Here is a 24,475-nt window from a genome sequence, read left to right as displayed (position 1 = left end):
CCAGTGTAGAAGGGATTGAATCCTCTCACATTGCAGATGGATTCTTTACCAGCTGAGGCACAAGGGAAGCCCAAGAATAGTGGAGTGGGTAGCCTATCCCTTCTCCGGGAGATCTCCCCAACCCAGGAATGGAAGTGGGGTCTCCTGCATTGTTGGCAGATTCTTTACCAACTGAGCTATTAGGGACCAAGTGAAGTCACTCAGTCGTGTCCGACTCTTTGCGACCCCATGGACTGTAGCCTACCACGCTCCTCCATCCATGGGATTTTCCTGGCAAGATTACTGGAGTGGATTGCCATTTCCTTCTCCAGAGGATCTTCCCGACCCAGGGATCAAACCCAGGTCTCCCTCATTGTAGGCAGACTCTTTACCATTTGAGCCACAAGGGAAGTTAGGGAAGCCCCTGTTAATCCCAAACTCCTAATTTATCCCTGTGGGGGCAGAGGTGGATATTCTTATTTGTTCATCTGTTTTGTAGTTTATTGACTTCTGTTCTTATCTTTATTATTCTTTTACTTATACTTTCTTTGGATTTAATTTGCTTCTGTTTTTCTAACTTTTTTGAGGTAGAAGTTAAGGTAATTGATTTTAAACTTTTCTGGTTTTTTACTATGTGTATTTGATATATTAACTTTCCTTCTGAGCATTCATTTAGCTGCATCTCACAAATTTTTATTTTTTCATCATTATTTAGTTCAATATATTTTCCAATTTCCATTGTGATTTCTTTTTTGATCAAAAGAACATTTAGAAGTGTATGATTTAGTTATCTAATATTTGGGCAGGGACTTCCCTGGTGGCTCAGACGGTAAAGCGTCTGTCTACCATGCGGGAGACCTGGGTTCGATCCCTGGGTCGGGAAGATCCCCTGGAGAAGGAAATGGCAATCCACTCCAGTACTATTGCTTAGAAAATCCCATGGACAGAGGAGCTTGGTAGGCTACAGTCCATGGGGTCACAAAGAGTCAGACACGACTGAGCGACTTCACTCACTCAATATTTGGGCATTAAAAAGTTATCTTGGACTGCTCTGGTGGTACAGTGGATAAGAATCCACCTGGCAATGCAGGGGACATGGGTTTGATCCCTGGCCCATGAAGATTCCACATGCCCAGAGTAATAAAGCCCATGCACCACAGCTACTGAGCCTACTCTGGAGCCCAGCTGCAGATACTGAGCTTGTGTGCCGCAACCACTGAAGCCCAGTATCTAGAGCCCATGTTCCTCAACAAGAGAAGCCACTGCAATGAGAAGCCGTGTATTGCAAGGAAGGCCTAGCACAGCTGAAAAATAAAATAAATAAATAAAATATAATTTTAAAGTTTTATTTTTATTGCATTTTCGTTTAATTTCGTGATGGTCAGAGAAAGTTCTGTATGATATCAACACTTTGACATCTATTGAGATTTGTTTTACTTCCTAACATATACTTTGTGCATGATACGTGAAAATTTTAATTCTTCTCAGTAATACCTTGAGGGTTCAGCATAAATATTTTGAACATGTCATCAAATACAACATATTTTGTGTTTCCTTTTGTGAGGCTTAAGGGTAAATCAGTCAACCGTTTTAAAATTTTTCTGTACTTATTTTGATGTCTGCCTGTCATATCACTTCCTGAGAGGGGTGTTAAATCTCTAATTGTGAGTATCTGTATGCCTGTTTCTTCTTCTGACTCTATCAATTTTTCACAGCTTATTTGGTGCATACACTCTAAAAATTGTCATTTTTGTTTCTGAATTAATTGACCCATCTATCTTTACCCAATGTCCCTTTTAATTTCTGGTCATGCTCCTTGTCTTTAGGTCTACTTTGATATTAATATAGTCACTGACTTTTTCATGGTTAGCATGGGCATGGTAGATGGTTTTTCATCTTTTAAAATTTCAACTTCTTTGTGTCCTCATATTTAAGGTATGTTTCTTTTAAACAGCCATGTGTTTAGGCTCTGTTTTTATCCAATGTGACAATTTCTTTGGAGTGTTTAGTTCATTTACGTTTAACGTAATTACTAATACAGTTGCATTTAAGTCTAACCCCTTGCTCTTTGTTACCTATGTGCTTTTTGCTCCTTCTTTGCTTTCTTTGGATTTATATTTTAGCATTCCATTTAATTTTCTCTCGGATTTTTTAATTGCTTATTTTTCATTAATCGCTCTAGGGGATTACAATATTTTTAAATTATCACACTATACCTTGAATATGTATTTCACCACTTCACTTACAGTATAAAACAAAAAATGAAACAGCCCTTGGGAATTTAAGACTCAGCCCTGGGCTGAAAATGTGTGGACTAGCTGGGAACCAGAAAGTCACTCAAAACCCATGTTTTGGAGTGAGGGACCTCCAGGAGCTTCTAGAAAAAGTGGCCTCTGAATATTTAGACAACTGGTAGATTTTGGTTTGGTCAGGATTCATTTGTTGTAACTTTGCATCATCTAGAAGACAGCCAGGAGGGAATGTAACTTTTTGTGGCTTTCAAAGGCTAATGGCCTGATACCTGCTGCTCATCTTTACTGCTCTCCCTTACGACACGTTGGGGAGGTGGTGGTGGTGATGGTGAGCGGGGGTAGTTTAGGGAAAAATTTCTCCCAAACATGCTTGTGACAAGCTTACTCCACTTGGCCTCTCTCAAGATTGTTTGGGGGCTAGTTCGTCAGATTTCTGCTCTCAGCCATTCCGACAAATCTGCGCACGCCTTTGCCCCTGGCTCAGAGGGGACACGCGATCACTGCAGAGGCCAAACAGGATCATTTCCTCCCGGTTGGCCGGGTTCTGGCAGCGAGTCCCGGTCGCACCTCGCACCTGGCCGCTTGCAGGCTCCCGCCCGCGGAGCTCAGGTGTGAGTACGTCCTCCTGGTTGTGGGGCGCCAGGCCATCGCGCCTGGGTGTCCCCCTCAGTCCCTTCTGCGGCTCGTCTCACTTGCCGCCCTCATCTCACGCAGGCCCGGGACAGGGCGCGCCCTCCGCGCTCTTTTTACGGCCCAAGCTGGGCGATTCCCCCTGGGAAGCCCCCACCTCCCTCCCTCCCGCGGCCCCAAGGACTAGCTGAGGTCACCTAGGCCGGCAGGTGGCCTCGAGGTTCCCTTCCCTGAGGAGCATTTCGACAGCCAGCGGGGCCTGGGCCCCCCGGGGTCGAGGGAAGGCGCGCAGCGCCCGAGAGGGGGCCGACGGGCCGAGGGCCGGGAGTGGAGGGAGGAGCGCCGGGAGGAAGGGGCCGAGCCGGGAGAGCCCCCGCCCCGGGAGGAAGGGGAGGAGGCCGGGTGTTTCCTGGCGCATTCCCGGCCCGCCCGAGTGACTCACTCGGCCAGGAAACTCCCAGGGCCCGCCCGGGACCCCCGAGCAGCCCCCGCGGAGCCAGGTGAGGAGCGCTGCGGCCCCCTGCCCGCCCCGCGCCGCCGCTGGGATCGCGGCCCGCCCTCGGAGCCTGGCCGGCCGGGAGCTGGGAGCTGGCGGTGTCCGACCGGGGCCCCTCAGGCAGCCGGGACTTGGACCTCCGCGGCGCGGCCTCCCGGGCGGCGCGGCCTCCGGGCTCACTCCGGCCTCGGAGTCGCGAAGCCATTCCCTGGCCGCGACGGAGTTCCGATGGGGAGGGTCCATTGGGATTTTGCAGTTATTGTTTGAAAGTACGGAGCAGGCGGTTTGTACTGAGGTCGTGCTTTGTGCCCCTCTCTGAGGGGAGGAGAGACTGACCAAGCGAGACCATTTTGCAGATTCTTGGAGAGAGGAGTTTGGGGCTTTGTTAAGGAGCCGGGATTGTTACGTGGGCAGCGCGGTTCAACACAGCCAGATTGAGTTGTATATTTTAAGCCTCAGATGCGTGCTCCTAATTCGCAGCGCTTGGTGGGTGGGAGAATAATTTGGAAACGCGGTTTAAGAAGCGCTTTCTAAGCCGAGAGAGGCCTCCGGAGCACGTCCACCCTAGCGTTGTGTCTGAACGGCCGGAGAGCGATTGCTCATGAAGCCGGGTGTTGGACGGTCTACGCTGCTGTGGGAGTCTGAGACTTGGGAGTTTCCCTTTCCAGGAGTACAGAGAGGGTGCTGTGCGCCGCGCCACTCAGTGTTTTGTCAGCTTGGTGAGTTGGGTGGTATTTCTTGGCCATTGTCAACGTGATCCCGTCAATGACCCGTGATTGAAGCAGCAGCGTTCTCGGTGTTGTAGCTCAGGTTGCTGTGCTTGACAATTTAGCAGCTCCAGCGGCTCCGGGCTCGTGCAGGAAAATCCTGCTCGGCTGCTCGGCCTGTGAAGCTGCGCGCCGGTACCTGCCCTCCCATCTTCCTGAAGGCCTTCAGTGGTTTTTCGAGTAAAGCGCAGATCTACCCGTGCTGAGCCTGAAGAATATAATCAAGTTTTCAATGAACATGGGCCACGACAAGTTTGCATTTGTGGGAATTCACTTAGGAAGATGGTGCAAAACACTGTCTTCACGCAGCGGCATCTCTATGCCAGAGGTGAACAGGGAAATGCGGAAAACATTTCCGGTATTAATACATATGTTTGTGTGCTCATCTGTCCCTCAGAGAAAAGTTACTCGCAAAGCGTTTTTGTCTGTTTATTTAAATTTATTTTAAGTTGACATATAGTAATATTGACTTTATGATAAACAGTTTGAATTTTAACAAATGCTTGGTGTCTTACAACCGCAGTCAAGATAGCAGTTTTATCACCCCCTAAACTCCTTTCTGTCCTTTTGTAGGCAACTCCATTTTCCATTTCTGACTCTTGATCTGCTCTCCATTCCTACGGTTTTGCTTTTTTACAGAATGTCGTGCGTGGTTTTTGAGTTTGGTTATTTCACTCAGCAGACACATTTGCGATTCATCCATACTTTAGTTTGTCCCTGAGAGGTAAAGACATTAAAGTTTAAAACGTGTGCCTCTAGGACACAACTCGAGCTATTCAAATAACACTTTTAATTCATGAGAAGAATGACAACACTTAAGCTTGTTAAGAAGTCAAACAGTGCTCCACTATATGTATTAAAAGTGAAATTCCCTAGTCTCTCTTAGTATGTAGCCTTTTCTGTGCATAGGTTTTATTTTTGTGTATGTTCTTTTTGTGACAGCGAGATTATATTGCATGTATTGTACCTTTTCACGTCATGTTCTTGGATTATTTAAAGATCTTGGAAATATTAACATGTTGACATATATTGGCATATATACTATATATACACACAGATATTCTTCATTCCTTTTAATGACTGTATAGTATAGTGCTTTGTGGTTAGATGTATGATAATTTATTTAATCAGCCCCTAGTTAACTGACATTAGTTTGCATTTGTCACCATCATATTCTGGGAAAGATTGAGGGCAGGAGGAGAAGGGGATGACAGAGGATGAGATGGTTAGATGGCATCACTGACTTGATGGACATAATGAGTTTGAGCAAGCTCTGGGAGTTGGTGATGGACAGAGAAGCCTGGCGTGCTGCAGTCCATGGGGTCGCAGAGTCAGACATGACTGAACAACTGAACTGAACTACCATATTCAGTGCTGTGTCTATATCTTTATGTATATACTCAGATTTATCATTCTGGAAGTGAATGAGGGTTTAAATAAAAGCTAATGTATCTTTTAAGTTGGCTTAAAACTCAGCATTCAAAAAACTAAGATCATGGCATTTGGTCCCATCACTTCATGGCCAATAGATGGGGGAAAAATTGGAAACAGTGGCAGATTTTCTTTTCTTGGGCTCCAAAATCACTTAAGATGGTGACTGCAGCCATGGAATTAAAAGACTCTTGCTCCTTGGAAGAAAAGCTATGACAAACCTGGACAGAGTATTAAAGAAAAAAAGCAGAGACATCACTTTGCTGACAGAGGCAAAGCTGTGGTTTTTCCAGTAGTCATGTACAGTTGTGAGAACTGGACCATAAAGAAGGCTGAGCACTGAAGAACTGATGCTTTTGAAATGTGCTGGAGAAGACTCTTGAGTGTCCCTTGAACAGCAAGGAGACCAGACCAGTCAGTCCTAAAGGAAATCAATCCTGAATACTCATTGGAAGGACTGATGCTGAAATTGAAGCTCCAGTACTTTGGCTACCTGATGTGAAGAGCCTACTGATTGGAAAAGACTGATTCTGGGAAAGATTGAGGGCAGGAGGAGAAGGGGGCAACAGAGGATGAGATGGTTGGATGGCATCATCGACTCAATGGGCATGAGTTTGAGCAAATTCTGGGAGATAGTGAAGGACAGGGCAGCCTGGCATGCTTCAGTCCATGGGATTGCAAAGAGTCGCACACAGTTTAGCAGCTGAACAACAGCAACATTTCTTGAGTGCTTACTTTGCTTCAGTGTTGTTTTGTGTGCGTGCATGTTAAGGCACTTCAGTCATGTCTGACTCTTTGCAACCCATGGACTGTAGCCTGCCAGGCTCCTCTTCCATGGAATTGTCCAGGTGAGAATATTGGAGTGGGTTGCCATGCCCTGCTCCAGGAGATCTTACCAACCCAGGAATGGAACCCGTGTTTCTTATGTCTTTTGCATTGGCAGGCAGGTTCTTTACCTCTAGCGTCATCTGGGAAGCCCCAGCATTGTTGTAGGCTAGGATTACTTTTCCTGTAAAGGTCCAAATAGTGATTATGTACAACTTTGCAGGCCATATCGTTTCTGTCACAGCCTCCCCAGTTTCACTACTGTAGCATGAAGTCAGCATGGACAATTTGTAGTGAATGATTGAGGCTGTATTCCAGTAAAACTTTACTTATGGAACAAACCGTAGGCTGTAGTTTGCTAACTCTTGAGTACTTTATATACTAACTATTCTCACAACCCTCAAAGATAGGTACAATTATTATTCTCACTTTATGGATGAGGAAAATGACAAAGAAATTAAGTGTGTGCCTGGTAAATGTCTGGGGACGTCTCTGGTGGTCCAGTGGCTGACTCCTCGCTCCCAATGCAGGGGCCCAGGGTTCGATCCCTGGTCAGGAAACTGCATCCTATATACTTCAAGTAAGAGTTCACATGCCACAACGGTTAATACGACCCAACACAGCCAAATAAATAAATAATAATTTTTTTTAAGTTAGCATGCCTGATAAGAGCCAGACTTTGAATCCAGCCTTCTGACTAGTAAGTTAAAAACTAGAAAGAAGCTGCCAAAGATGCTTTCTCCAAAAGATTAGCCCTTGGGACCCGACCCTCATACGCTTACTGAATCACTCACCGATGATTTTTTGAAGGCACTGTGCTTGCTCAGGTGCCACTCCAGGGTCACTGCCTCTACTCCTCTGTCGGGCCAGTGCTCCCTCAGCCCCTCTCAGTGTGTGACAGTCTTGTGTCTTGGCTTTGGATCTGTGTTCTAATAGTACTCGTTTATAGAGGGGTCAGCTCAGGCAGCACCTGGGACTTTGGCAAGTGAGATCAAGTTGAGTCCTGGCAAAGCTGCTATATATGTCTGCTATGCTATGATCACCTGAGCCCTGATAGGTATTTTGGCTGGACTACCTTTGACCATTTTTTTTCTTTGGTAACATGGAAAAAGCACCTATTAGATTGTTACTAAGATCAAAGGAGATAGTATATATAGGAATGTATTGTTAATATTCATACTTTGGCTTCTAAAGCTTTTATATATCTTGTCCTAGCTCTTCATAATTTTTGCAACCAAAGGAGGAGAGCATGGATTAATAACATATATATAATAATTAAAAACCTTTATTTTAGCCAGGGCAATAAGGTCAGAAAAGTAAATAAAAGGCAGATTGGAATGAGAATTGTCCCTTTTTGAATGAGATTGTCCCTTTTTGTAGATGGTATTCTCGACATAGAAAATCCAAAGAATCTATGAAAAAACTATCAGAATTAGTATGTGAAGTTAGTAACGTCACAAAATACAGTCAACGCATGTAAATCAGTCTTATTTCTATATACCAACAGTGTGTAAAATGTTTAAAAATAACCATTTTCTGCAGCTTCAAAAAATCAGATACTTAGATATAAATTTAACACATATAGGGTCAATAAGCTAAAAACTGCAAAATGCTAATGAATGAATCAAAGATCATGTAAATAAATGAAGAGGCATGTATGGGCATGAGTTGAAATACTCAACATAGTAAAGATGTCACTTCCCTTCAAGTTGATCTATAGGTTTAACACAATTCCAGTAAAATATTGCAACAAGAAAATATCTTAACTTTATATTGAGGTACAGTGTACAGTGTACCTCCTTTAAGTGTGCAGTGATTTTTAGTAGATTTATGGAGTTGAACAGCACCATCATAACATACATATCACCCCAAAAAGATCGCTCATGACCTTTTACAGTTAATCTCCATTCCTAGCCCCTATTCCTGCTAATCACTAATTTGCTTGCTTTCATAGATCTGCCATTTCTGGACATTTAATATAAATGAAAGTGTACAATTTGTGTTCTTTATGTGTAACTTTCTTCACTTAGCATAATGTTTTTGGAGTTTATTTCTGGTCTAGTATGTACCAGCATTTCATTCCTTTTTAGTTGCATTGTGTTCCATTGAATGGATATATCACATTTTGTTGAACCATTCATTAGATTCTTTTTTTTTTTTTTTCCTGTTATGAATAACTGCTGCTATGAAGACTCATGTTCAAGTCTTTATGCAGGCCTATGTTATAATATCTTTTTGATAGAAATCTGGAAGTGTTCTTGTTGGGTCATAAGATATTTTTGTTTAATTATTAGAAATCACAGCAGATTGTTTTTATAGATAAGAGACAAACTGTCTCTAACATTTCTATGAAGGGGGAAATAAACTGCAGTAGCTGAAAAAATGTTTAAAAAAATAAGTTGGGGAGATACTGCCTGATTTTTTTTTACTATGATAAAATATAAATAGCTTAAAATTTACTAATCATTTTAAATGTACAGTTCAGTAGCATTAGGTATATTTACATTGTTGTATAGCCGTGACCACCATCCATCCCCTAAACTCTGTCTTCATCCTAAGCTGAACCTCTGTACTTATTTATTTATTCTATTGAAGTATAGTTATTTACAATGTTTCTGGTATACGAAGTGATTCCATCTTTTTTTGTGTGTGTATATATATATGTGTGTGTGTGTATATATATATATATACACACACACGTATACATACATAGGTCTATTTTTTTCAGATCTTTCAATCTATCAAATTATTATGATATGTAATATATTTCCCTGTGCTATACAGTAGGTCCTTGTTTATTTTCTATATAGTAGTGTGTATCTGTTCATCTCAAATTCCTAATTTATCTCTTCCCCCCTTACCCTTTAGTAACCATAAGTTTGTTTTCTGTGTCTGTGTCTTTACCCATTTAAATACTAACTCCATTTTCTCATTCCTCTAGCTCCTAGTAGCAACCATTCTACTTCCTGTCTATGAACTTAACTATTCCGGACACCAATTAAGCACTGCTATGGTTTAATATGGGAGAAGGCAATGGCCGCCCACTCCAGTATTCTTGCCTGGAAAATCCCATGGATGGAGCAGCCTGGTAGGCTGCAGTCCATGGGGTCGCTAAGTCGGACATGACTGAGTGGCTTCACTTTCACCTTTTGCTTTCATGCATTGGAAAGGAAATGGCAACCCACCCCAGTGTTCTTGCCTGGAGAATCCCAGGGGCGGGGGAGCCTGGTGGGCTGCTGTCTATGGGGTTGCACAGAGTCAGACATGACTGAAGTGACTTAGCAAAAAAATGGCTTAATATAACTATAAACATTGGTGTTTTCAGTTCTCTTGGTTATATATCCAGAACTGGTGTTGCTGGGTTATGTGGTAATTAAATGTTTAATTTCTTTGAACAGTTGTCATATTATTTTCCTTAGCAGCTTTGCCAGCGTTTCTGTGTACCAGCAATGCACAAGGATTCCAATTTCTTCACATCCTCTCCAACACTTGTTATTTTCCTTTTTTTAAAAAATAATAACCACCTTAATGGGCATGAAATAGTGTCTCATTCCAGTTTTGATTTGCATTTCCCTAATGATTAATGGTGTTGAGCATCTCTTCATGTATTTGTCAATTGTGTATCTTCTTTAGAGAAATATCTGTTCAAATCCTGTGTCCATTTTTTAATCATGTTTTTTTTTTTTTTCATGTTGAGTTGTAAGAGTTCTTTATACATTTTGGATAGCAATCCCTTGTCAGATACACGATTTGCAAATATTTTCTCCCATTCTGTAGGTCTTTGAACTTTCTTGATAGTGTCCTTGGTGCACAAAAATTTTTAATCTTCATGTCTAGTCTAGCTTTATCTACTTTTCCTTTTGTTGCTAGTGCTTTTGGTGTCATATCCAAGAAGTCATTGCCAAATTGAGTGTCATGAAGCTTTTCTTATATGTTTTCTTCTTAGAGTTTTATAATTTTAGTTCTTCTTTGTAGGTGTTTTGTTCACTTGAGTTAATTTTTGTATATAGTGTGAGGTGATGGTCCAGTTTAATTCTTTTGCATGTGGATATCCAGTTTCTCCAGCACAATTTGTTCAAGACAGTCTTGGGCTTCCTTGGTGGCTCAGTGGTAAAGAATCCGCCTACCAGTGGAGGAGACATGGGTTCGATCCCAGGTCCAGGAAGGTCCCCCCACATGCTGCAGAGCAGCTAAGCCCATGCGGCACAAGTATTTAGCCTGTGCCCTAGAGCCCATGGGAGCCACAACTACTGACCTCATGTGCTAAAACTATCGACGCCTGCAAGCTCTGGAGCCCATGTGTCACCGCAAGAGAAGTCACAGCAATGAGAATCCCTCACACCACAACTAGAGAATTGACTCATTCTCTGAAACTAGAAAAGAATTCTGTGCAGCAATGAAGACCCAGCACAGCCAAAAATTAAAAAAAAAAAAAAAAAAGAGAGAAGGTCCTGTTTTCAGTGAAAGGTCTTGACACCCTTGTTGAAAATCATTTGATCATATACACAAGCAAGGGTTTATTTCTGGGCTCTTTATTCAGTTTCATTGGTCAATGTGTCAGTCTTTATGCCAGTATCACAGTTTTGATTATTATAACTTTATAGTAAGTTTCAAAATCAGTAAAAGACATTCAGGTTTACTGTTCTCTATCAAGATTGTTTTGGCTATTCTGGTTTTTTTTTGAGATTCCATATTATTTTAAGATGAGTTTTTCTATTGCAAAAAAAAATGCTGTTAGAATTTTGATGGGGATTACATTGAATTTGAGGATAGCTTGGATTATACTGACATCTTTTTTGTTGTTGTTGTTGCACCACGCTGCTTAGGGGATCTTAGTTCCCCAACCAGGGATCAAACCCAACCCCCTGTCAGGGAGAACAAGGACTCCCAACCACTGGACCACCAGGGAATTTTGTATATTGTTATCTTAACAGTATTAAGTCTTCCAGTTCATGAACATGGAATATCTTTCCATTTATTTGTGTCTTTAATTTCTTTAATCAGTGTTTTATAATTTTTAGTGTGTGAATCACTCACCTCCTTAGTTAAATTTATTCTTAAATTTATTTTCTTTTTGATGCTATTGTAAATGGAATTGTTTTCTTAATATTCTTTTTGGAACAGTTATTGCTAATGTACAGACATGCGGCTGATTTTTATGTGTTGCTTTTGTATCCTGTAGCTTTGCTGAATTCATCTATTAGCTCTAACAGATTTTTTGTGAAATCTTTTGTGAAATCTCTACATAGAAGATCATGTTCTGGGTGGTTTCAGGTATTCCAAAGTTCTGTTGTTAGTTGAATAGGTTTATAGTTGTTACATCTCTCTGATGGAGTGACTATTTTATTATAATGTTTCTAGTAACAATTTTCTGTTTCATGTCAATACGTGTAATATCAATATAGCTACGCTGGCCACTTTTGGTTTCTCTTTGCATGGTATATCTTTTTCCATCCTTTTGATTTCATCCCCTTGTGTCTTTGAATTTAAAATTTGTCTCTCATGGGTAGCATATAGGGCTTCTCAAGTGGTGCAGTGGTAAAGAATCCGCCTGCCAATGCAAGAGATGCAAGAAGCATGGGTTTGATTCCTGCGTTGGGAAGATCCCCTGGAGAAGAAAATGGCAACCCACTCCAGTGTTCTTGCCTGGAAAATTCCTGCGGGCTGTAACCCATGGGGTCACAAAGAGTCAGACACAACTGAGCAGCAGCAGGTGGCATATACTTGGTTCATGGCTCCCCCCTCCCCCATTCTATCATTGTCTGCCTTTGATTGTCTACTCCATTTTCACTTAATGCAGATACTTATATCTTAGGATTTACGTATGCCATTTTGTTATTTGTTCTCTGTATATCCCCCTTCTGGAGACCCTTTGGGCATAGTGAGGAGCTTAGACACAGCAGCTGTGTAGGAGCCAGTAGAGAACCTAGCACCGTGAATAGCCTGAGTTCAGGCTACCTAATAAGACTCCAGTATTCTGGCTTGGAGAATTCCATGGACTGTATAGTCCATGGGGTCACAAAGAGTCAGACACAACTGAGCGACTTAAAAAAAAAAAAAAAGATTCCAGAGCACTCTGGGGATAAGATTTGCATTTATATGAGTTTTTTGTGTTAAAGGCCTCTCAGAAGTTGGTCTCAAGAATACAGGGTTTTTTTTTTTTTTTACCTTTTTTGCCTTTGTGTTGGTTTGAGCCTGGTGTACTCTTGTGCTGTTGAGCATTCATCTATGCACCCCACCCCCTCAAACTCCGTCATGCCTGCCTTACCTTCATGCAGGACTGTGGAGACAGAACCCACAAGCCAGGCCTTGAACTGTGGCATTCAGATCTTTTAATTGTGAATAAGACAAATGGACTTATAGCTACTGTGACTTGAAACAAGCATATTTGTGCTTTGTATTTATATCTCAGAACGGGACTAGCCAAGGTTGTCAGGTCCTGTTCTTTACTCTCTTTTGGGGGAATTTTGCTCCATGGGAGAGAAAAACCAGTGCTTAGAGAGCAGTGAGTTCCATCTTGGAACTTGATTTGATAACCAGAATTTTATGTCCTGAGCTAGCGTGGTTATTCCTTGTGCCCATTTATCCTGACTGGAAGAGTGGAGGTGCACGATGCTTCATCTTTGAAGATATTCACAGAAGAAGATACGCTTTGCTGTGAAGAACTATACAGGCGCAGGTCAGAAGTGGTGATGAGGATTTACATTATATTTAAATCCCTACCTAAAGCTTGAGTTACTCAAGCTGTTCCATTTAAAAGAATTTTCTTCTTTTCCCACAAATCCTGCCTAGAAGAACCAGTCTCCACAAAACCAACTAGCATTACAACTACCCGGACTCTTGACTCATTGGGGTTGTCTGTCCCAGGGGTCATGGAATAACTAAGTGTGTTAAATCAAGCAGACTTGTGCATGGGCGTGACATTTTCAGATTCTAAAGTCAGCTCTGCTTCTGCCCTGGAGACCACATTCCTCAGAGTTTTGCACAGGCCGCCTGTGTTTCTTCCTTTGCTTTAATTGGGGTGGGGGTGTTTGTATTCGTCAGGATTCTCCATAGAAACAGAGCCATAGGGTATATGGGAAGATTTATTTTAAGGATTTGACTCACATGATTGTGGAGGTTGGCAATTCTGAATTCAGAGAGTAGGCAGGCTGAGACTCTGGGAAAGCTGATGTTACAGCTCAAGTCCAAAGGTCCTCTGAAGGCAGAATTCTTTCCTCTTTGGAGAACCTCATTTTCTTTTAAGGTCATCAACTGTTTGGATGAGGCCTACCCATGTTATGGAGGGTCACCTGCTTTACTCCAAGTCTGCCTATTTAAGTGTAAAAATCACACCTAAGAAATAGCTGCACAGCAACATCTACACTGATGTTTGACCAAAAACCATATTATACCTGTAACTCATCATAGGGAAAAGTTTTTACTTTGTATTTTAAGTTTGCACTTTATTTGGCTGCGATGCATCTTAGTTGCCAGTGGGTCTTAGTTGTGGCACATGGGAACTTTGCAGAGTCTTAACCACTGGACTACCAGGGAAGTTCCAGTAATTTTCGTTTCAGACAGTTGCCTCCTCCTGCAAAGATTGGCTTCAAGGTAAGCACCATGCAAAGGGTGGGAGGGGAGGGGGACGGTCCTTGCCCTCTGGAACTGCCCACTGAGGGAGGGAAAAACCACACTGCCCACCCTCCCTCCACTGGGAATGTGTCACTGACCAACGTTGTACACAAGCTCTGAGAAGCTTGGACCCTCTCAGTGGCCACAGAGGCTCTGACATTCACCAGGGGTGGACAGAGCAGGGTTAGTCCTCTCTGGGAAGCCTCTGCCAGGATAGCCAAGGTCTGGGGCAGCTCCCTTGGAAGGCGTGACTTCCTGCGTGCACTTCTGGGTGTCCCTGAACCATTTTTGAATGTGCTTTTAAGGAGCTCTGTACCTCAGGAGCTTGTGTTGCGGTTTAGAGTGACTGGGGACTGTGTCCTGCTGGACAGCAGTCCCGCTGGCTCTCCCAGAGGGCCCCGCCCCTTCCTGAGGCCTCTGTCCTTGGCATGTAGGTGGCCACATTCTCACCATGTTTTCACATGGCCTTCCCTCTGTGCCTGTCTGTGTCCTGATCGCCCCTTCTTATAAAAGACACCAGTCACATTGCATTAGGACCCACCCTATAACCTCATTTTGCCTTAATTGCATCTGTAAAGACCCATCTCCAAATACGGTCAGTCTGAGGTATGAAGAGTTAGGACTTGAAAGGGGAACAGCCCTTTCAAGTTCAGGGCTCAAAGCAGTTCAACCCCAAGCAGTTGATTTAATCACAGGGATGGAGTGCCTATGAGCCTCGGGAGCCATTGGCTCCTGCTCTTCCTTGAGGATCTGGCAAGGAGGTGGGGGCAGATGTGTTGCTATCAGGGAGACTTTGTTCCTCTTTGTGAGGCAAAATTACAGACACTCCAGCATTTTATTCTGTTACTTCGAAGGATTATATGGTGTACCGTTACGTTGGAGGCTGCTACCCTAAGATGGCCTCAGAACTGGCTGGTTCCCTGCTGATTGCAGCCCCTTGCTGTTTCCCAGCCTTTAGCCCCTGCAGCTGGCAGCTCCCAGGAAGGAGTGGGTAGGGGGCAGCCACCCATCGTGCTGTTGCCCTGGCCACACTTTCTCTAAGTGTGGGCGAGAGACTCCAACCTCAGAATCTAGAGGTGTATGTGGGCACGTGCCTGGTCATCCAGCTCACCTAGTCAGGGCAAGGAGTGAGAGTCAGCATTTGCACCAGGTCTCCCTGGCAATTTTCATCTCTTTTAGTTCTAGGAAGCTCATGCCCTTGCTCCCTAAGCATCCCGGGGTACTGGGCAGGAGGAGCCCACTTCCAGGATTTTATGCTGCTCTGAATAAGGTACAGGCAGACATCAAATAATTGCTCTTTGCTTTATTGCACTTCTCAGATAGTTTATTTTTTACAAATGGAAAGTTTGTGGTGGTCTGGCATAAAGCAAATCTGTTGGTGCCGTTTTTCCTTCAGCACTTGCTCACTTAATGTGTTTGTGTCACATTTTGGCAGTTCTTGCAATATTTTAAACTTTTAAATTATTTTTATATCTGTCAGGTTGATCTGTGATCAGTGATCTTTTAAAAACATTTTATTTATGTATTTATTTTGGCCACGCAGCTTGTGAGATCTTAGTTCCCTAACCAGGGATCCAACCCACGCCCCTGCATTGGAAGTACACTGGACCACCAGGAAAGCTGCTATGATCAGTGATCTTTGATGTTGTAATTATGCTATGTTATGTTATTATTGCTGCAGGCTCAGACAGTGGTTATCTTTTTTTGGCAGTAACATTTTTAAATTAAGGTATATACTTTGTTTTTACTTTTTGAAGAGACACAACCATTATGTAGTCTCTCAATAGCAAGATTCTGAGCTGCTTTTACATTACCACAATGGCATGCTTTTAAAAATACATTTCTAGCACCCTCATTATTTTCCCTCCAGTATTGTATTAACCTTTGGTTGACATTCCTATGGGACTAGTGGCCTGTCCCCTGTGCTATCACAGAGGAACCCTACACATTATTTCCGACTCATAAGTAATACTAAAGTACAGTGAATTTCTGGTCTTGGTAAGTACTGTTGTCAAAAATACAGTCTTGAATTTCTTGTGCACAATGTTAAATAAAAATATTCTACTGTTTTACTTAAAAGTATGGTCAAGTTTGAATGGTGGCAAAAGAGATATGGGACATTTGGGGCAGGGCAGCGTGAGTCAGTCACATTAAGCACATTTGTGTATCAGCCATTATTATTTAGACCAAGCCTGTACACTATTTTTGGGCTTCCCAGGTGGCTCAGTGGTGAAAGAATCTGCCTACCAATGCAGGAACTGCAGGAGACATGGGTTTGATCCCTGGATGGGGAAGATCACCTGGAAGAGAAATAACAAAACACTCCAGTATTCTTGCCAGGATAATCCCATGGACAGAGGTGGCTGGTGGGCTATAGTCCATGGGGTCTTAAAAAGAGTCGGACACCACTGAGCACACACATACATTATTTTTAAAGAAATAATGCTATCACACACTTAATAGGCTACAGTATGGTATAAACATAACTTTAGATGCTCTGGGAAACCGAAAACATTGTGTGACTCCTTTCACTACAGTATCTGCTTTATTGTGATGGTCTGGAACTGAACTCGCAATATCTCCCGAGATATACGTGTACTTACCCTTTCAGTTTGTAGTCGCCTGAAAATGTTTGTTTGCAAAAATTCTTACCTCTTGAAGGCTTTCTAAGTGCCACAGGGGAAAAGAGGATGTAGACAATTAGAACTATACAGGAAGGAACTTTAAATAAGGTGGCCTCAGGGCCCAGTGGCTACATCCGGGCAGAGCCACTAGTTGCTACATCGCCTGCAGGGATGAAGCAGTGATTGCAATTCTAGCTGAGTCTGAAACCTGAAATCTCACATGTATGTATGTTAGACTGTTCATTGAAGGCAATTCCTTAATGTGCAGAGGCATAGAAAATAGTATTATGAACCCTCAATAGTGGTCTGAGCTCTTCTGTAACCCCTGCCCCACACTGTGCTGTTGTGAAGGAAGTCCCAGAAGCAGCATCTAATCTCAGTCATAAGCGTTTTGGTACATGTCTCTTGAGAGGGAGTTTTGCTGCTGTTTTTCTGGGCCAGAAGTGGAAATGGTTTTATATTTTTAGGATTTCTTGCTATTTTGTATAAGCTGGTTTCTTCAGATCATAAAAATCTGGGAAGTGTCAAATTTTAAGTAATTGAAGCTAAACATTTGGAGTGTATATATATTTTAAACAAAGCCCACTACTCCGCAGTTGCACTACTTTGAAACACTTGATTATAGAATGAAAATGATCACTGCTGAGGGCTGAATTGCCTGAGGATGTGTGGTCCTCAGCCCAGATTTCCGTTGGGTCAGAAGCTTTCTTCAAGAGTGCAGGACTCTGGGCAGACAACAGGGATTTCCAAGGCAGATACTCGGACTGGAAAGACGTGTTTTACTCTGAATAGATGACTTTACATGTGGACATCATCAGATGGTCAGTACCAAAATCAGATTATATTCTTTGCAGCCCAAGATGGAGAAGGTCTATACGGTCAGCAAAAACAAGACTTGGAGCTGATTGTGGCTCAGATCTTGAACTCCTTATTGCAAAATTCAGATTTAAATTGAAGAAAGTAGGGAAAACCACTGGACCATTCAGGTATGACCTAAATCAAATCCCTTGCGATTATATAGTGGAAGTGACAAATAGTTTCAAGGGATTAGATCTGGTAGACAGAGTGCCTGAAGAACTATGGTTGGAGGTTCATGACATTGTACAGGAGGCGGTGATTAAAACCATCCCCAAGAAAAAGAAATGCAAAAAGGCAAAATGGTTTCTGAGGAGGCATTGCAAATGGCTGAGAAAAGAAGAGAAGCTAAAGGCAAAGGAGAAAAGGAAAGATGTATTCATCTGAATGCAGAGTTCCAAAGAATATCAAGAAGAGAAAAGAAAGCTTTTCTAAGTGATCAATGCTAAGAAACAGAGGAAAACAATAGAATGGGAAAGACTAGAGATCTCTTTAAAAAATTAAAAATATCAGGGGAACATTTCCTGCAAAGATGGGCACAATAAAGGACAGAAATGGTATGGACCTAACAGAAGCAGAAGATGTTAAGAAGAGGTGGCAAGAATACACAGAAGCACTATCCAAAAAAGATCGTAATGACCCAGATAACCACAATGCTGTGATCACTCACCTAGAGCCAGACATTCTGGAATGTGAAGTTAAGTGGGCCTTAGGAAGCATCAGTACAAACAAAGCTAGTGGAGGTGATGGAATTCCAGTTGAGTTATTTCAGATCCTAAAAGATGATGCTGTATAAGTGCCACACTCAATATGCCAGCAATTTTGGAAAATTCAGCAGTGGCCACAGGACTGGAAAAGGTCAGTTTTCATTCCAATCCCAAAGAAGGGCAATGCCAAATGATGTTCACACTACCACACAATTGCACTCATCTCACACGCTCAAAATTCTCCAAGCCAGGCTTCAACAGTTCGTGAACTTACCTGCCTCTTGAGAAGTCTGTATGCAGGTCAAGAAGCAACAGTTTGAATCCACACATGGAACAACAGACTGGTTCCAAATTGGGAAAGGAGTACAACAATGCTGTATATTGTCACCCTGCTTATTTAACTTATATGCAGAGTATATTACGTGAAATGCCAGGCTAGATGAAGCACAAGCTGGAATCAAGATTGCTGGGAGAAATATCAATAACCTCAGATATACAAATGACACCACCCTTATGGCAGAAAGTGAAGAGGAACTAAAGAGCCTCTTGATAAAAGTGAAAGAGGAACGTGAAAAAGCTGGCTTAAAACAACATTCAGGAAGCTAAGATCATGGCATCTGGTCCCATCACTTCCTGGCAAATAGATAGGGAAACAATGGAAACAGTGACAGACTTTATTTTCTTGGGCTCTAAAATCACTGCAGATGGTGACTGCAGCCATGAAATTAAAAGACGCTTGCTCCTTGGAAGAAAAGCTATGACCAACCTAGGCAGCATATTAAGAAGCAGAGACCTTACTTTGCCAACAAAGGTCTGTCTGGTCAAAGCTATGGTTTTTCCAGTAGTCATGTATGGATGTGTGAGTTGGACTATAAAGAAAGCTGAGTGCCGAAAATTGTTGCTTTTAAACTGTGGTATTGAAGAAGACTTTTGAGAGCCTCTTGGACTGCAGTGAGATCAAACCAATCAACCCCAAAGGAAATCAGTCCTGAATTTTCATTGGGAGAACTGATGCTGGAGCTCCAATACTTTGGCCACCTGATGCTGTGAAAGATTGAAGGCAGAATGAGAAGGAGATGGCAGAGGATGAGATGGTTGGATGGCATCACCAGCGCGATGGACATGAGTTTGAGGAAGCTCCTGGGAGTTGGTGATGGACAGGGAAGCCTGGCGTGCTGCAGTCTAATGGGTCCCAAGGAGTTGGACGTGACTGAGCAACTGAACTGAACTGTGTGCAAATGTATAACCTGCTTTGGGTCACAGCCGTGAGGAGTCACTCTGCAGGTGTTTTCAACATTTTTCATTCTCTTTCCTTTATGTTCACAAGAAGTTTTCGGAGGGATATTCCATTTTTTACTGTTTTAAAATAAATTCACACTTACAAAAATTGCAAAAATAAAAATACCTCAATACCTGTGTGTGTTTCCTGAGGGTAAGGATATTCTTTTGCAAACCCACAGAACAATTGCCAACTCTGGCCCTTTATAGAAAAAGTTTACTGATCCTGTGTGCAGCAATTTTCGTCACAGTTTACCGTAACAAAGACCCTGTTTAGGGAACCTCAGGAGACGGCACCCAGATTGATTCATTCATTCAGTGGAATAGTATATATCTGTCAAAACAGTGCTTCAGAGCAGTATGTGACAGTGTGTGGTTCCTTTTAATAATAGTGAAGAAAATAAATCAGACAGTTCAGAACAGCATGATACTCTTTTGTAAAGACTGAATTTTACAAGTACTTTTCTGAGAATATATATAGGTGAAGTGCAGCTTATATACACAAAAAGGCAGGGGATTTATGCCCAGGCGGGATTTGCTCTATGTAACAGTCAGGATGGTGGTTCACCTGTCTTTATGCCATCATTTTAACATAACGAAGCGAGAGTGGGCCAGAGTCTAGGAAACGTTTCTCTGAATCTCCGTATTACTTTCAAGTTAAATCCTTGAGATTATCGGCTATCTCAGAAATGTTTCTCAGATGGGCAGTTGTTTGACTTCTGACAGACGTCAGCAGTTTGCTCAAGTAGGGACTGTGAGTTAGAAACTGTTTCACTCCCTAATGGCATCATGGGGCTGGCCGAGTTCTCCCTACTTGATAAATTTGTAACTGAAAGATTCCAAAGGGAAAAGGCTGAAAAGTTGATAATGGTAAAAATATTTTAAACTGAGTTTTCAAAGAAAAAAGTAAGTGACTTAAGAAGGCAAGGAATCTGACTGGGAAACATTTTTGCAGCAACTTTCACACAGTTTTAACATCCCTAGTATCAGAGATGGACTTCCCTGGTGGCTCAGACGGTAAAGCGTCTATCTACAAGGCGGGAGACCTGGGTTCGATCCCTGGGTGGGGAAGATCCCCTGGAAAAGGGAATGGGAATCCACTCCAGTATTATTGCCTGGAAAATCCCATGGACAGAGGAGCCTGGTAGGCTACAGTCCATGGGGTCGCAAAGAGTCGGATACGGCTGAGCGCCTTCACTCATAGTATGAGAGAGAGAGGTGTAGTGAGTACCTGCCATTGATGAGGAAAATAGTGAGGTTTCAAAGGACAAAAATAACAGGAAAATAAACCAAACTGGCAAGTCACAGAAGAAAAAAAAATGGGTTACTGTGTAAAAATTTGTTCAAATTGCTTCACAGGAATAAAAGTAATACAAATTCAAAGAACGTTTATTTTATTCTTTAATATTCCAGTTTTTAGTCAATATCTTTATTTTTAAATTTTTATTGGAGTGTATTTGATTGACAATGTTGTGTCCGTTTCAGGGGTACAGCGAAGCGAGTCGGGTATACAGGTGCATATATCTCCTCTTTTGCCTGCATTCTTTTCCCCGGTAGGCTGTTAGAGCGTGCTGTGCAGCAGCAGGTGCTTATTTATCATCCGTTCTATATATAAGCACACTTAGATGTGGCTCTGCTCAGTAAACTGTAACCATGAAAGTGACCCCCGGATGCTGTCCATGCTGGTATCTTTGGGACCCTGTGGGGGTCCTCACCTGAATCCACCTGTAGCTTTTTAAGAATTGAGAAATAATCGACATGCAACACTATATTAGTTTCAGGTACACAGTATAATGATTTGATGTATGTATCCATTGTGAAATGATCACCACAGTACGTCTAGTTAACATCTAATTAACATCTAGTTAGCAAAAAATTTTTTTTCTTGTGATGAGAACTCTTAAGAATCTATTTTCTTAGCAACCTTCAAATACGCAATACAGTATTATTAACTACAGTCACCATGCTATACATTACGTCTGCATGACATGTTTATTTATTTTTATAACTAGAGGTTTGTAGCCTTTGACCCCCTTACCCAATGCCCCCACTCCACACCTCTGGCCACCACCAATCTATTATCTATCTATGAACTTTGTTTTCTTTTTAAGATTCCGCAGGCAAGTAAGATCATAGGGTGTTTGTCTTTCTCTAACTTGTTTCACTTAGCATCACATATATCTTGGCTACTGTCAATAATACTACAGTGAACATGGGGTACAGATACCTTTTTTTGCAGTCTGTCCTGGGCCTCAGTTGCGGCATATGGGATCTAGTGCTCTGACCAGGGATCGAAGTCCGGCACGCCGCATTGGGAGCGCAGTCTTAGTCATTAGACCACCAGGGAAGTCCCGATATTAGTGATTTTGTTTCCTTTGGATAAATGGCCAAAAGTAGGGTTGATGGATCATCTCCTGCAGCTTTGAAGACAGACCTTCATGGGATTTAAGAATCCCCTCTTGGAAGAAGGGGATATATGTATATCTGTGGCTAATTCGTGTTGATATATGGCAGAAACCAACACAATATTGTAAAGCAATTATCGTTCAATTAAAGAAAAAAAAGAATCCCCTCTTAGGATGTGCTGCCAAGAAAGTCATCTGAAAACACAGACACCCCTTGGTATCCACCAAAGGTTGATTCCAGAAACTTCTGTGGATACTGAAATCCGCAGTCATTTATATAAAATAGAAGTTGTACCACGAATACAGTCAGTCCTCTGTATCCCAGGGTTTGCATCTGTGGATATGGAGGACCGATTATACTGGACTTTTCTACCCAGATGTGGTCATCTTAGACTTTTATCTAGAAGGTAAAAATCTGTTATTAATAAGATGGCTCACATGAAGGGAAGGTTCAGAAGGGCTACTGGGTCAGAGTTCTTGGGGAGGTTTATGAGGTTGTGTAAGCAAGGTTGAGCCACCTTCCAGTATGGAGGGATGGCTGGAGCCTGGATAGGAAGCATCTAGGTCCATGTTTGTGGGGCCAGGCCTGCCCTGTGGTGAGTGGGGATGTCCCTGCGCCTGGCAGGCGGGCCCTCAGCATGGTTGCCAGGCTTGAGGCGGGCTTGCTGTCCTTTCGGGGAACCCCCAGCCTGCTTGGAAGTTTGGTGGCACCTCTCTGTGGTGTGACCACCCCCAGTGCCAGAGACTGCCAGGCTCTACTCCATCCTAGAAAGAACACGCTGAGTTGCTACTGGCATCTTCTTAGTGTCTTAAACATGCACTGGAGTCTATGTAAAAGACGAAGTCCACCGCAATCACAAAGAAATGGTCAGGCATTGGTGGACGAGGGTCCCAGACCATTGAGGAAGTCAAGCTCCCACTGTCCCAGCCTCATCCCCTGCAGTGAGCTGGTCTCACGGGGCTCACCTGTGTGCTGGCTGTACTGGCGCAGCAGCTGCAGAACGTTTTCCCCCAAGGGCCCACTGGAGGTGGCGGGAGTGGTGGAGCTCAGCACAGGGCGTCAGTCTGGGCCCGGTGTGGGCACTGCACGCTGCGCGCACCCTCTTTATCTCAGCAATTGAGACCTGATTCTGTGGAATCGTACACCCAGCCCCGCATTTTGTTGATTGATTTATATTTGCCTCAGATTAGTTTTTCATAAAATCTCAGGTGGCATTCCAGTTCATAAATGGATAAATGCAGCGCTGCTCTCCCTTGCCATCGTGGGGCAAGGGATTCCCCAGAATTCCAGGGCACATGGTTTGAAACCTGCAACTGTAAGCATGTCAGCAGGAGAGCCACAGGGTCAGAGTACTGCTTGCATAGTTAAAAGGAATGAAAAAGGAGTATGGCAGGCTTGAGTGTGGCATATGAGTGCTCTAGGTTGGGAAGGGGCCAGTCAGGCTGAGTCGAGCAGTGACAGGAAACCTGGGGAGAAAGCATTCAGGAGGCAGAGAGACCGCTCTGTCTTGAGAAGACCCTGTCCCAAGGTCTGTGGACTGAGTATGAAGGGCAGGAGAGCAGTGTCAGGACCTAAGGACCGACAGACTCAAGCCTCCTCTGGGGGCTCTGTCTTAGACTTCACCTTATTGTGATTTCCAAGCAAACTTGGTTTTTGTTTCTCTGTTGATGCAGTGATTCTTTGGAGGTAACTGCAGGAGACCGGTGCTGCTTTTGAGAATGGAAGTTAATATTTTGTGCAACTGAATTTCTTCAGTAGTAAAGAAATTTGCTCTACTCTTCTTCTTGGGCAGAAGATGATGTTAGTATTTTAATTATGAAGTTTTTTGCCTAGGGATTATAGCAGCCCCATTCTTTATCCCCATCCCACTTAATCTGGGGAAAGAAGCTGGAATTGGAAAAATACATTGTTTTAAAATGCAAGATAGAAAGGCACAGTTGAATAAAGTATACTTCTCTTCCTCGGATGATTTGTTTTACATGTGAACAGACTGCACAAAAATTTGGATGTAATTTTCTGGGAAGTACCATTATTTGTATATAGAAGAGGAAGAAAAGCAATTAGAAACATTTTGTAGTTTGCTGTGGTTTGGTTATGCTGTGCCGTTTGACAAGTCCAGTTGTAAAATTTCAGAAGTACAGGTTTGGAGCTGCTGGAGAGACCCTCTTCCAAGCCAAACCATCCTCTTGCCTCAGTTTACATGGGCTTGAACCTCTTCCAAGCCAAACCATCCTCTTGCCTCAGGTTACTTGGGCTTGAAGGGTCACAAGGACACACAGGCAGGGGTGCCCCAAGGCAGGATGTGTAGATGGGCATGAACCATTGGTTCTGCATTTTCCCTCCTGTTTTCACCATGTTTTGCAGCCTTGGCATCAAGCTGCCTTGGCAGTTCTATTTTAAAGCCTATGCAAAGCACCCACTCCCTGGCGTTCGGCTGGGATGCAGCCTCACTTATCTTTGAGTCTGACCCTGGGCCCTGTCTGTGCTGGATGCCGTCCCTCCCTGTGTCTGGGGCTGACACAGCCTCCTGCCTGCCCTGCCCTGTCTGACTGGACCAGCACGGGCCGTGGTCCCCAGCTCCTGGCCCGTGGGCAGGCATTCCCCCGTCTCA

At 43.1% G+C, this 24,475-nt stretch overlaps 1 protein-coding gene across 1 annotated transcript in view; it reads left to right on the top strand.

Moving 5' to 3' along the window:
- Positions 1–3,277: 3,277 nt before the first annotated feature.
- The window catches only part of CYFIP1 (cytoplasmic FMR1 interacting protein 1), a 105,233-nt gene continuing 84,035 nt past the window's right edge, over positions 3,278–24,475 (top strand). The window contains 1 exon segment of the mRNA XM_042243577.1: positions 3,278–3,361. The gene's annotated coding sequence lies outside the window, so the exon portion shown is untranslated.

Source organism: Ovis aries, chromosome 2 (genome assembly GCF_016772045.2).
Source record: "Ovis aries strain OAR_USU_Benz2616 breed Rambouillet chromosome 2, ARS-UI_Ramb_v3.0, whole genome shotgun sequence".
Classification (NCBI taxonomy): domain Eukaryota; kingdom Metazoa; phylum Chordata; class Mammalia; order Artiodactyla; family Bovidae; genus Ovis; species Ovis aries.
The sequence above is the reverse complement of the archived record's forward strand: the minus strand, read 5'-3'. Positions and strand labels throughout refer to the sequence as shown.